This window comes from Cetorhinus maximus, chromosome 33, assembly GCF_964194155.1.
Source record: "Cetorhinus maximus chromosome 33, sCetMax3.hap1.1, whole genome shotgun sequence".
NCBI classification, from domain to species: domain Eukaryota; kingdom Metazoa; phylum Chordata; class Chondrichthyes; order Lamniformes; family Cetorhinidae; genus Cetorhinus; species Cetorhinus maximus.
In genome coordinates this window covers 11,464,604-11,479,463 of record NC_135911.1, presented here as the reverse complement: position 1 = coordinate 11,479,463, position 14,860 = coordinate 11,464,604, and the positions used below count along the sequence as shown (strand labels likewise).

The window sequence follows — 14,860 nt, the reverse complement described above, 5'->3', positions numbered from 1 at the left end:
TTATCTGACTGAACCCCTTTAATACAGGAACGGTTCTCAGGGTTTATCTGACTGAACCCCTTTAATACAGGGACTGGTCTCTGGGTTTATCTGTCTGAACCCATTTAATACAAGAACCATACTCAGGGTTTATCTGACTGAACCCCTTTAATACAGGAACCAGGCTCTGGGTTTATCTGACTGAACCCCTTTAATATAGGAACCAGACTCTGGGTTTTTCTGACTGAACCCCTTTAGTACAGGAACCAGACTCTAGGTTTATCTGAATGAACCTCTTTAATACAGGAATTAGACTCAGGGTTTATCTGACTGAACCCCTTTAATACAGGAACCAAACTCTGGGTTTATCTGACTGAACCCCTTTAATACAGGAACCAAACTCTGGAAATATCTGACTGAACCCCTTTTATACAGGCAGCAGACTCTGGGTTTATTCTCACTGAACCCCTTTAATACAGGAACAAGATTCTGGTTTTATCTGACTGAACCCCTTTAATACTGGAAACAGACTCTGGGTTTATCTGACTGAACCCCAGTATTACAGGAACCAGTCTCTGGGTTTATCTGACTGAACACCTTTAATACAGGAACCAGATTCTGGATTTATCTGACTGAACGCCTTTAATACAGGAACCAGACTCAGGGTCTATCTGACTAAGCCCCTTTAATGCAGGAACCAGACTCTGGATTTATCTGACTGAACCCCTTTAATACAGGAACGGTTCTCAGGGTTTATCTGACTGAACCCCTTTAATATAGGAACCAGACTCGGAGTTTTTCTGACTGAACGCTTTAATACAGGAACCAGACTCTGGGTTTATCTGACTGAACCCCTTTAATATAGGAACCAGACTCTGGGTTTATCTGACTGAACCCCTTGAGTACAGGAACCAGGCTCTGGGTTTATCTGACTGAACCCCTTTAATACAGGAATTAGACTCAGGGTTTTTTCTCACTGACACCCTTTAATACAGGAACCAGGCTCTGGGTTTATCTGACTGAACCACTTTAATACAGGAACCAAACTCTGGGAATATCTGACTGAACCCCTTTAATACAGGAACTGGTCTCTGGGTTTATCTGAATGAACCCCTTTAATACAGGATCCAGGCGCTGGGTTTATCTGACTGAACCCCGTTAATACAGGAACCAGACTCTGGATATATCTGACTGAACCCCTTTTATACAGGAATTAGACTCTGGGTTTATCTGACTGAACCCCTTTTATACAGGATTTAGACTCTGGGTTTATTCTCACTGAAACCCTTTAACACAGGAACCAGGCTCTGGGTTTATGTGACTGAACCCCTTTAATACAGGAACCAGGCTCTTGGTTTATCTGACTGAACCCCTTTATTACAGGAACCAGACTCTGGGTTTATCTGACTGAACCCTTTTAATACAGGAACCAGGCTCTGGGTTTATCTGACTGAACCACTTTAATACAGGAATTAGACTCTGGGTTTATCTGACTGAACCCCTTTTATACAGGAATTAGACTCTGGGTTTATCTGACTGAAGCCCTTTTATACAGGAATTAGACTCTGGGTTTATTCTCACTGAAACCCTTTAATACTGGAACCAGTCTCTGGGTTTATCTGACTGAACCCCTTTAATACAGGAACCAGACTCTGGGTATATCTGACTGATCCCCTTTAATACAGGAACCAGACTCTGGGTTTATCTGACTGAACCCCTTTGATACAGGAACCAGACACTGGGTTTATCTGACTGAACCCCTTTAATACAGGAACCAGACACTGGGTTTATCTGACTGAACCCCTTTAATACAGGAACGAGACTCTGGGTTTATCTGACTGAACCCCTTTAATACAGGAACCAGACTCTGGGCTTATCTGTCTGAACCCCTTTAATATAGGAACCAGACTCTGGTTTTATCTGACTGAACCCCTTTAATACAGGAACAGGTCTCTGGGTTTATCTGGCTGAACCCCATTAATATATGAACCAGACTCTGAGTATATCTGACTGAACCCCTTTAATAATGGAACCTTTTAATACAGGAACCAGGCTCTGGGTCTATCTGTCTGAACCCCTTTAATACAGGAACCAGATTCTGAGTTTATCTGACTTAACCCCTTTAATACAGGAACCAGGCTCTGGTTTTATCTGACTGAACCCCTTTAATACAGGAACCGGTCTCTGGGTTTATCTGACTGAACTCCATTAATACAGGAACAAGACTCTGGGTACATCTGACTGAACCCCTTTAATACAGGAACCAGACTCTGTGTTTATCTGACTGAACCCCAGTATTACAGGAACCAGTCTCTGGGTTTATCTGACTGAACGCCTTTAATACAGGAACCAGACTCTGGATTTATCTGACTGAACGCCTTTAATACAGGAACCAGACTCATGGTCTATCTGACTAAGCCCCTTTAATGCAGGAACCAGACTCTGGATTTATCTGACTGAACCCCTTTAATACAGGAACGGTTCTCAGGGTTTATCTGACTGAACCCCTTTAATATGGGAACCAGACTCGGAGTTTTTCTGACTGAACACTTTAATACAGGAATCAGACTCTGGGTTTATCTGACTGAACCCCTTTAATATAGGAACCAGACTCTGGGTTTATCTGACTGAACCCCTTGAGTACAGGAACCAGGCTCTGGGTTTATCTGACTGAACCCCTTTAATACAGGAATTAGACTCAGGGTTTTTTCTCACTGACACCCTTTAATACAGGAACCAGGCTCTGGGTTTATCTGACTGAACCCCTTTAATACTGGACCCAGACTCTGGGTTTATCTGACTGAACCACTTTAATACAGGAACCAAACTCTGGGAATATCTGACTGAACCCCTTTAATACAGGAACTGGTCTCTGGGTTTATCTGAATGAACCCCTTTAATACAGGATCCAGGCGCTGGGTTTATCTGACTGAACCCCGTTAATACAGGAACCAGACTCTGGATATATCTGACTGAACCCCTTTTATACAGGAATTAGACTCTGGGTTTATCTGTCTGAACCCCTTTTATACAGGATTTAGACTCTGGGTTTATTCTCACTGAAACCCTTTAACACAGGAACCAGGCTCTGGGTTTATGTGACTGAACCCCTTTAATACAGGAACCAGGCTCTTGGTTTATCTGACTGAACCCCTTTATTACAGGAACCAGACTCTGGGTTTATCTGACTGAACCCTTTTAATACAGGAACCAGGCTCTGGGTTTATCTGACTGAACCACTTTAATACAGGAATTAGACTCTGGGTTTATCTGACTGAACCCCTTTTATACAGGAATTAGACTCTGGGTTTATCTGACTGAAGCCCTTTTATACAGGAATTAGACTCTGGGTTTATTCTCACTGAAACCCTTTAATACTGGAACCAGTCTCTGGGTTTATCTGACTGAACCCCTTTAATACAGGAACCAGACTCTGGGTATATCTGACTGATCCCCTTTAATACAGGAACCAGACTCTGGGTTTATCTGACTGAACCCCTTTGATACAGGAACCAGACACTGGGTTTATCTGACTGAACCCCTTTAATACAGGAACGAGACTCTGGGTTTATCTGACTGAACCCCTTTAATACAGGAACCAGACTCTGGGCTTATCTGTCTGAACCCCTTTAATATAGGAACCAGACTCTGGTTTTATCTGACTGAACCCCTTTAATACAGGAACAGGTCTCTGGGTTTATCTGGCTGAACCCCATTAATATATGAACCAGACTCTGAGTATATCTGACTGAACCCCTTTAATAATGGAACCTTTTAATACAGGAACCAGGCTCTGGGTCTATCTGTCTGAACCCCTTTAATACAGGAACCAGATTCTGAGTTTATCTGACTTAACCCCTTTAATACAGGAACCAGGCTCTGGTTTTATCTAACTGAACCCCTTTAATACAGGAACCGGTCTCTGGGTTTATCTGACTGAACTCCATTAATACAGGAACAAGACTCTGGGTACATCTGACTGAACCCCTTTAATACAGGAACCAGACTCTGGGTTTATCTGACTGAACCCCTTTAATACAGGAACCAGACTCTGGGTATATCTGACTGAACCCCTTTAATACAGGAACCAGACTCTGGGTTTATCTGACTGAACCCCTTTAATACAGGAACCAGACTCTGGCTTTATCTGACTGAACCCCTTTAATACAGGAACCAGACTCTGGCTTTATCTGACTGAACCCCTTTAATACAGGAACCAGACTCTGGGTATATCTGACTGAACCCCTTTAATACAGGAACCAGACTCTGGGTTTATCTTACTGAACCCCTTTAATACAGGAACCAGACTCTGGGTCTATCTGACTGAACTCTCTGTTTTTATCTGTGATTTATCCACCCGCTCTTGGTTGCTACAGGAGGGGGTTTTCAGTCCCGAGTCACTGTGGGATTGTTTATTTGGTATATAATTTAGCTGAAAGCCACATATCTCTGGCTGCTCGGATATTTCAGTCTTTGCTGCGGTTTTCTCACTGCAGCGGGTGTTTTTCCTGGTTTATTCGGTGGAGCGGCTGCGCCCAGAAAGAGAGAATGAAACAAACGAGTTAAGTGGTTAAAGGGAGGGACTGAACGCTCTGTAGTTTTACGTTGTCTCAATTGAGAAAGTCACTGAGTCTTTGTCTGTTATACACTTGCTATTGGCCGATGTATAAACCCAGTGTCCAATCCCCAATCAGAATGGAATGACGACTGAACCGCCTCTTTTGCTGTGATTGGATAATTCATTTGCTGTTGTTTGTGCCAAGAAATAACCCGAGGGAGGTTCCCGCCCACTGGAGCTGGAACCACCTAATGACGTCAACAGCAGCCTGGACTGTCCCATTGTCACAGTGAGTTAGGGGGGGGAGTGATGAATAATGACCCAGCCTCTGTCAGGAAAAGACGGGGTAAAAGCTGCTTTTATCCTGTGCGGTTTCGATTGTATCTAAAATCCCGGTGCCGGCTCCCGGGGAACTGTTCACTTCAGCCCCGGGGGGAGAGGGAGGAGAGTCTAAGAATGATCCCCCCCCCCTGTCTGAATGGAGCCGGACACAGGCCCCGCCTCTTTCCCATTCGGCCCGGTGGATGTGTCTCTCCTGTTGTCCCCCTGTCCCCGGCTCTGAGCGGATCCCTCTCTCGGGGAATGGATGGAAAGGAGCTGCAGGTCCTGTCAGTGTCTCACACCCGGGGGGAGGGAGGGGGATCCGGGGGGGGGGGACTTTCCTTTATTTTCACCGGGATTTAACTCTTTATCCGGGGGGGGGGGGGGGGGGAAATGGATGGAAAAGGAGCTGCGGGTCCCTCAGTGAAAACCGGAGCGGGGCCCGGGAGTGGGAGCGGGGACCGGGAGGGGGGAGCGGGGACCGGGAGTGGGAGCGGGGACCGGGAGTGGGGAGCGGGGCCCGGGAGTGGGGAGCGGGGCCCGGGAGTGGGGAGCGGGGCCCGGGAGTGGGGAGCGGGGCCCGGGAGTGGGGAGCGGGGACCGGGAGTGGGAGCGGGGACCGGGAGTGGGGAGCGGGGACCAGGACCGGGAGTGGGGAGCGGGGACCGGGAGTGGGAGCGGGGACCGGGAGTGGGAGCGGGGACCGGGCGGTTCCTCCTGCTGATACCGGATTAAACTGTCAGGTTTGGAGCGGGAACAGGATCAGCAAAAAAACGACATCGAGAGAAAATGGCCGCAGTAAACGTGGAGATTCTGATTGACAGGGCGTCCCGGCAGCTGATTGGATCTGGTTTGTGTTGGGCGTGGTGAACGCTGATTGACAGGGCGACGTAGCAGCTGACTGGATCCTGATTTGTGTTGGGCGGGGTGAGCGCTGATTGACAGGGCGATCCGGCAGCTTTTTGTCTCTGGTTTCGCTCCTGTGGGTGGGTGGGTGGATGGATGACGTCATCTGTTTGAGTCTGTTAAATTGGAAAATTCTGGAAACACTGAGCAGATCAGGAGGGAAACAGTTAATGATTCCAGTTTAATGGTGGTGCTTTCAGAGCTGTTCCGTTTTCAGTTTAAACTTGCAGCATCTGCAGTATTTTTGCTTTTATTATAACAAGTTTTCTTTCTCTTCTGTTCCCAGTCCCACTTTCTTCAATAAAACCTCCCAAAGCCACAACCTCCAGCCTCCCCGAGAAGGACAAGGGCAGCAGGAGCCTGGGAACAGCATCACCTCCAAGCTCCCCTCCCAGTCACACACACACCGCCTCGACTTGGAGATATACCGGCCGTTCCTTCATCGTCACTGGGTCAAAATCCTGGAACTGCCTCCCTAACGGCTCCGTGGGAGCCCCTTCACCACACGGGGCTGAAACGGGTGAAGAAGGCGGCCCATCACCACCTTCTCAAGGGGCGTCTCGGGATGGACAATAAACGTCGGCCTTCGCCAAAGACGCTCCCATCTCGATAATTAATATTTCATTGTAAAGATTCCTTTTACATCCAGTATATTGTGCTCCATAAGGAATATTTTTTATATGGACAAGTCCTTATCCTGACTAACAATTTGCTACCAGGAGTGTCTGGGTAGATACAATGGGTGGTGGGTTGATTTCCACTTCAATCAGACACCAGTTCCCAGCTGGATTTAACCCAGTATCAGAGACTGGAATTCTCACCGACGCTCACCGGGGTAGAGGGAACAAGGGATGGGAAGCGGCAAGGGATTGTAATAAAGCGGGAAAAAAGTGTCTGGTGAAAAAGCCACTGTCATGAGGATGTTCAGTGCGTCTCGGACACTGAACCAAGACCAACAGCAACTAAATGGAGTCATGAATGTGTCCTTGCTACTGAAGTAAACTCAATCACAACAATGAGGATGTTCCAGTTTATCTTGAAGTGTGGATGCCATTAAGTCTTGTGTCATGAGGCCACACAGACAGTGAAACATGTTCTGAATCATAGCGACACGAGGAGAGACCCCCAACCAGCAGTTCAATGTATCTCAGACAGGTAAGTTCCAGTTTCAGTTTTCTCCCATCACTTCAAGATGATTCCAACATTAAAGACAGATCTGTGTTTATATTGCATCTTTCCTGGTAATCTACAGCTCTGCTAGGGATGTTGGTTGATGGCCAAATAAACCAGGATGAAGTCACCTATTCCACTTCCAGTACTGGCTGTAGGATCACTTACATCCATGGGAGAGGGCAAAAGGGACCCTCAGTTTAATGTCTCGACTAAAAGACAGAACTTCCAATAGTGCAGCACTCCCTCAGTGCCGCAGTGGGAATGTCAGCATTTTTTTGAGCTCAGGTCTGTGGTGTGGGTTTTGAACCTCACTGTTCAGGGACAGGGACGTGCTGTCTTTTGGACAGGACGTTGAACCATAGGATCATATATGTTTCAGTCAAGTTGTGTCTCAGTCTAAAATCCAGCAGATACATGCCTAATGTGTCCAGCTTTTCCTCATAAGACAACCAATACATTCCAGGTATTAGTCTGGTAAACCTTCTCTGAACTGCTTCCAACACATTTACATCCTTCCTTAAACTGGAGCATAACCTCCCTATTATATTCAGTTCACCTCACATTGTCTTCGCTTTCCTAATTACTTGCTGTACGTGCATACTAGCCTTTTGTGATTCATGCACTAGGACACTCAGATCCCTCCATCTAAGCTCTGCAATCTCTCACTACTTAGATAATATGCTTTTTCATTTTTCCAGCCAAAATGGACAGTTCACATTTGCCCACATTATACTCCATTTGCCAGATCTTTGCTCAATCACTTAAGCTATCTATGTCCCCTTCACAACTTACTTCATCAGCAAATTTAGCAGCCATACCTCCTGTCTCTTCATCCAAGTCATTTATATAAATTGTGGAAAGTTGAGGCCCCAGCACTAATCCCTGTGGCACACCACTCATTTCATCCCACCCATTTATTAATGTGGCAATCACCTTGATAAAAACAATTGCTAGTTAAACAGGTGATGGCCATTGATTATCCCATCTAAATAGAATAGAAAGATACGGCTGGAACACTGTGTGGTAGCATTGAGGAGTTATCTTGAAAAATAAACCAGCTTGAACTAAAGGGCCACAGCCTGGATTAATTCCATCAGGCCCCAAGGATTTGTCAGCCCACAACTCTTAACAATTTTTTCACTACCGTTTCATTGGTGATTGTAATTTTCCTGAGTTCCTCTCTCCCTTTTCCTGATTTACAGCTATTTCGGGGATGTTACTTGTATCCCCCGTAGTGAAGACTGATACAAAATCTGTTCAATTCATCTGCCATCTCCTTACTTCCCATTATTAATTCCCCAGACTCGTTTTCTATAGGACCAATGCTCACTCTGTTAATTCTTTTCTTATTTAGGTATCTATAGGAACTCTGGCTATCTGTATTCATATTTCTAACTAGCTTTCTCTCAGACTCTTAATTTTCCTTCCTTATTAACCTGTTTGTCATTCTTTGTTCTCTATATTCTGCCCAATCTTCTGAGCTGCCACCCATCTTTGCGCAATTATGATTTTTCTTGAAGTTTGATACTGTCTTTAACTCTTTTAGTTAACCATGTGTGGTGTGTCCTCTCCTCGGAATTTTTCTTTCTCATTGGAATGTATTTATTTTGTGTATTCTGAAATGTCCCTTCAAATATCTGCCACTGCATCTCTACTGACATATCCCTTAGCCTTATTTTCCAGTTCACTTTAACTAACTCTGTTTTCATTCCCAAATAACTGCCCGTATTTAAATTTAAAATACTAGCCTTGGACCCACTCTTCTCTCCCTCAAACTGAATGTAAACTTCAATCATATTATGATCACTGCCACCTAAGGGTGTCTTCACTATGAGGGTATCAATTTATCCTATCTTGTTGCACAATACCAGGTCTAATATAGCCTGCTCTGTGGTTGGCTCCGGAACATGCTGTTCTCAGAAACTATCCCAAAAACGTTCTATGAACTCCTCATCTAGGCTACCTTTGCCCATCTGATTTTCTTTCCAGTCTATATGTGGATTAAAATGTCCCCATGTGCCTTTCTGACAAGCTCCCATTATTTCCTCCTTTAAATTCCATCCTACTGTGTGGTCACTGTTAGGGAGCCTGTACACCACTCCCACAAATGACTTCTTGCCTTTATCATTTCTCATCTCGACCCACACCGTTTCTACATCCTGGTTTCCTGAATTTAGCACAATAGTGAGGGATGACCTATTACTGCAATTAATTAACAGAGCCACCCCTCCACCTTTTCCTAGCTTCCTGTCCATCTTAAATTTCATGAGCCCTTTAATATTCAGGTCCCAATCTGTCATCCTGCAGCTATGTCTCTAACGTGGTCATGTGATCAGACCTGGAGGAGTACATCCAACCAGAGCTGGTGTTCCAGCTGCCCTTTAGTGTGATGTTACCCACGCTCACTATTTGAGTAAATAAATGGATGATTGCCTTTAGATCTACAGTGTGAGTGGTGACTGAAAATCGTGCAACATAGGAGTTCATTCAGCCCATCGTGCTGCCTCTGAGGAAGAGCTACTCAATTAATCCCAGTCCCCTTCTCTTTTCCCACAGTTCTGCAGATTTCTTTACCCATTCAGGTGTTTATCCAACTTTCAAAAACTTTAATTGAAAGAGCATTTTTAGCCTTGTTAAATCTCAACTTTGGAGCTTCATAAAACCAGATTTGACCCTGAGCCACATTAGGAACAGGTGACCAAAAGCTCAGTCAGAGGTCGGTTTTAAGGCTCATCTTCAACAAGGACAGACAACGTCGAAGAGGTTTAGAGAGGGAGTCCCAGAGCTTAGCGCCCAGGCAGCTGAAGGCACGGCCGCCATTAGTGGAGCGATGGAAAACGGGGGATGCTCCAGGGGCTTGAATTGGAGGAGCGCAGAGATCTCAGAGGGTTGTAGTGAAGGTTGCAGGTTACAATGACAGGGAGGGGCTGGAAGACAGTGGAGAGATGGGGAGGATTTGAGGGGTTGGAGAAAGTTAGAGATAAGGATGGTCGGAGGGACAAGAGGTTACAGAGATAGGGAGGCAATGAAAGGATTAGTAAGCAAGGATGAGAATATTAAAATTGAGGCATTACTGGACCGGAGGCTAATGTATATCAGTGAGCAACATGGGGGTGATGTGTGAAAGGGACTTGGTGTGGGTGTTAGGATATGACAGCAGCAGAGTTTTGGATGGGCTGGAGATTAGAGGGTGGAATGTGGGACACTGCCCAGGAGAACATTGGAATAGTTGAGTCTGGAAGTAATAAACGCAGACATGAGGGCTTCAGCAGTAGATTAGCTGAATGGGGGGGAGATGCTTAAGTTAAATAGTGGATCTAATTCGCATTTGAGCTGTAATGTTTTCTATTCCAGTTTGTCGAACCCCAGACCCAAGTGTAACTCCTGCAGTTGATCATCAGAAACAACACAACACAACCGAAGGTAATACCGTGTGAAATTTTATAATGTTAGATGAGGGGTCAGCTGTGGTTCAGTGGCTTCAACACTCACCTGAGTCAGGTGGTCATGGGGCCAAATCCCCCTCCAATAGACATGGGGAAAATTGAGCACAACACCTCCTAGGGTAGTGCCAGATGGGGCGGTGCCACTCCCTCTGGCTTCGCCCTGAGGGGCCATCTTTTTTATGGGATGAGAAACCCAGGTTTCCATTTGCCTTCTCTGGTGGATGTACATGATCGCAAATCTCCAGCACAAGCTGGGTTTAGTTGAAGGCCCTTAATGCCTGAGCTTTAACCTTCCCTCAGAAATGAAAGCAGTGATTTACTGGTCAGTGCTTCTTGTAAATCAAGCATCGCAGTGTAACCATGTGAAGCTTGGGATGTAATGTACCAGCCGGGAGGTTATATCTGTGGATAAATACTTTCAATCTTTCCCTGGTGACTCGCCTGTGCCAGTTTCTGGGCTCCTTGGGGAGCAGGTTGTGCTGCCCTGTACCTACAAACGCAATGTCCCAGTCTCAGATTTACTGGTAATTTGGGGGACATCTCATCATGAACATTTACACAAGTTCATCACTGGGAATGACGATTTGACAGAACAAGACCCATGGTTCAGAAACAGAACAAAACTGTTCAAAGATCAACTGGAACAGGGCAGCTGGTTGGTTCTGATCTCTGACCTCAGGAAGTCTGACCAGAACCAGTATCAGTGTCAGATTTACAGGAACACGAGTGTGGGCTATTATTGGGAGCAAACTGATCTTGGTCATCTCTCTAAGAGGTGAGAGGTTTCTGTTTCAGGTATTCTGTATTTAATCTCTGTATGGGTTCGGTAATTCAGTGGTCATGTTACTAGACTAGTAATACAGAGGCCTGGACTAATAATCCAGAGGATGAGAGTTCAAATCCCTCCATGGCACTTCCAGAATTTAAATTCAGTTTATTAAATAAAAATCTGGAAATATAAAGTTGGTTCCAATAAAAGTGACGCTGAAGCTGTTGGATTGTTGTAAAACCCCAACTGGTTCACGAATGTCCCTTTAGGGAAGGAAACCTGCTATCCTTACTCTATGTGACTCCAGTCCCACAATAACCTGGTTGACTTTTAACTGTCCTCTGACTTGCTCGGCCACTTCAATCAGAATCAAACCATGAGAAAAAAAGAGACTAAAATTGAACAGATCACTGGATGTGACCCAGTTATGGAATCAGGAAACAACAAAGACCCACCCAGCCCAGTGGACTCTGCAATATCCCCTCCCTAACATCTGGGGACTAGTGTCCATGCTGGGAGAGCTGGGTGAAATAGTCATACTCACTGATGGAAGGAGTTAACAGTGTTATCAAGCTGCCCCCCCTCAGCTGATGAATCAGTACTCCTGCATGTTGAATGCCACTTGGAGGAAGCACTGAGGGTAGCGAGGACACAGAATGTACTGAGTGAGGTCTTCAATGTCCATCACTAAGGCTGGGTCAGTAATAGCACCACTGACTGAGCAGACTGAGCCCTGAAGGACAGAGCTGTCAAACTGGGTGATGGAAGGAGTTAATGGAGCTATCAAGCTGCACTCACTCTCCAGCAAAGAGCTCTATCCATCTCCAGATGTTGGGGAGGTGGGGCCCATCACACCTCTCAGGCAGCCTTTACAAGACCCAGTGCACTTGCCTTGAAAGTGTATCCCAGTACACCCAGGATCCTGGGGGGATTCTCTCCACAGGGGGATGTAGGCTGCTGGGAATGATCCTGCTCAGGGTAACTCTGGAAAACTTCCATTCTACCCCCCCCACAGTTAATGCAATCCTGTTGGATTTTTCACTTTGCCGACCTTGTTCCTGATCCTTCCCGATCAGTTTGACCCAAATCCCGTTCCTCCCAGGATGTGTTTCCCTAAAGCCCGATAGAGTCTTTGAACATTTCTGCAGTTTGTTTCACACACCATAGTGTTGGATTCTTTTAATGTCACCTGAACTCTGCTGGTTTTTCTCTCCTAGGAAGCGACACTCGAACAATCGAAATGAAGCATCTAAGGATGTCCCTTTGACAGGGGTGACCTGTCCAGATGAAACACGGGGCCTTGTGACAACAGCACCTGAGCATCAGGATGGAGCGGCTGGAGAACAAAACCTTCTGGGGAACGGGACTGTCCAGCACCGACTGAGTTTCCCCAGCACTGAGCCTGTGTCAGGGAGGGGAAAATCAGCCCAGAATGGATGATTGTTACATATGAACGTATAACCCTCTGCGCTGTGGAGGCTCCCCCCCCAACACCACCACTGCCCTGCAGGGGCCAGCCCTCCCCCCATCACTCTCTCTCCCCCCCCACAATGAGGCACCGTGGACTACGTGCTGAGGGATGTATTAGAGCTTGGGGGCAGCCGCCACAAAGGCGCAATGGGGAAAGGTCGCTGTCTAAGACCTTTCAGCTACAGTGCACCAAGGGGCTGGGGATTGTATAGACCCCTCGGGCTGTACGATTCAGACGGAAAGTGTACAGTGAATACTAAATATATCATCATTGTATTGAAGCACCTCAGAGTGTTAACATGATGTCTGTCGATAAAGTGAATAGCTTTGCACTGTCTGACTCTCGGTAATGACCATATTGAAATGTCTGTAATATTGATTCCATTGAAACACCTCATGTCCTGTGTGGAAAAGTGGAATATGATTGCATTTTTTGTGATGGCCATTTCGAAATGCCTTGTAATGTTTATTCAAATACTTTATGAAAGTATATTGTTCCAAATAAAAATTTTGTATTTTATATCTTCAAAATGAAGTCAAAACAGGTCTGTGGGTCTGGATTTTTAATTTCATATGTTTCCCAGTTGGAGGAGATTCTGATCCTCCAGACGACCCTCAGAGAGAAATTTCTCATTTCTGTCTTAAATGGGCAACCTCTTATTTTTAAAGCATGAGCCCTAAATTCTAGATTCTCCCACAAGAGGAAACATCCTCTCCACATCCACCCTGTCAAGACCCCTCAGGATCTTACTCTTCGAGTCTGTCCAACCCACCCATTCCAGGTATTGGTCTGGTAAACTTTCTCTGAACTGCTTCCAACGCATTTACGTCCTTTCTTAAATAAGGAGACCGTTCAGTGCTTCCTTGTGGAGATCATAGTTCAGGATTGAAATCAGAATCACTTCCCACTGACCATGAGTCCTTGTCACCAACTTGTCATCAGTGAGTCTGAGATGATAATTTCAGAATGTCCAAATCAACATGAGATCAGGAAAAGGAATTGACCAATTTGGTATTTTAGGGACATTTATTTATTACACTGAATAAGTTCAATAATGTATTGGTACTTACAATTATATTTTGGACACTATTAAGTTTATACAAAAGTTCCCTGCCTTCCATGATCTTTACTGTCATCAGTGTAGAACATGATCTTGGAGAGTTTCCCAATGCAGCTGCAGTTGGTGACTTTGGCTTGGTGGGTGCGGGGGGTGGGATTACGAGGTTCGGGACTCTCCCTGGATGAACATCCTGTGTCACCAGCTGCTCTCCTTTGGTGGCTCAGGTCAATTCTTCCACAGGACCTCCACCCCTGGAATCGGGGAGAGATTGGTGCCTTCTCTCCACCCAGAAACTGAACTGGACTGGCCATATAAACACCGTGGCCACAAGAGCAGGCCAGGGGCTGGGAATCCTGCGGCAAGTAACTCACCTCCTGACTCCCCAAAGTCTGTCCACCATCTACAAGGCACAAGTCAGGAGTCTCTGATGGAAACTCTCCACTTGCCCTGGATGAGTGTAGCTCCCACAACACTCAAGAAGCTGGACACCGTCCAGGACAAAGCAGCCCGCTTGATGGCACCCCTTTTACAAATATTCACTCTCTCCACTACCGACGTACAATTGCAGCCGTATGTACCATCTACAAGATGCACTGGAGAAACTCTGTAACCTCTTCCAACCCCGTATAACCCTCCCTATCCTTGTAACCTCCTCCAGCCCCTACAACTGTCCCTATCCCTTTAACCACCTCCAGCCCTACAAACCTCCCTATCTCTGTAACCTCTTCCAACCCTCCCTATCTCTGTAAACTCTTCCAACCCCTATAACCCTTCCTATCTCTATAACCTCCTCCAGCCCCTGCAACCCTCCCTATCTTTGTAACCTCCTCCAGCCCCTACAACCGTCCCTATCCCTTTAACCTCCTGCAGCCCATACAAACCTCCCTATCTCTGTAACCTCTTCCAACCCCCTATAACCCTCTCTATCTCTGTAAACTCTTCCAACCCTTATAACCCTCTCTATCTCTGTAACTTCCTCCAGCTTCTGTAACCCTCCCTATCTCTGTAACCTCTTCCAGCCCCAACAACCCTCCAAAATCTCTGCGCTCCTTTCAGCCCCTTGAGCATCCCCCGATTTCCATCGCTCCAACATTGGCGGCCGTGCCTTCAGCTGCCTGGGGCCCTAAACTCTGGAATTCCCATCCTAATCCTCTATCTCCCTTCCTTTAAGATGCCC

The 14,860-nt window shown here is 46.0% G+C and overlaps 1 long non-coding RNA gene across 1 annotated transcript in view; it reads left to right on the top strand.

Annotated features, from left to right (window-relative positions):
* LOC144671621 (uncharacterized) overlaps positions 1-13,161 on the top strand; it is a 438,257-nt gene extending 425,096 nt beyond the window's left edge. The window contains exons 3-5 of the long non-coding RNA XR_013573961.1: positions 6,051-6,919; positions 10,292-10,360; positions 12,370-13,161. This is a non-coding gene — a long non-coding RNA (uncharacterized LOC144671621). The remainder of the gene's footprint in view (positions 1-6,050; positions 6,920-10,291; positions 10,361-12,369) is intronic.
* The last annotated feature ends 1,699 nt before the right edge of the window (positions 13,162-14,860 follow it).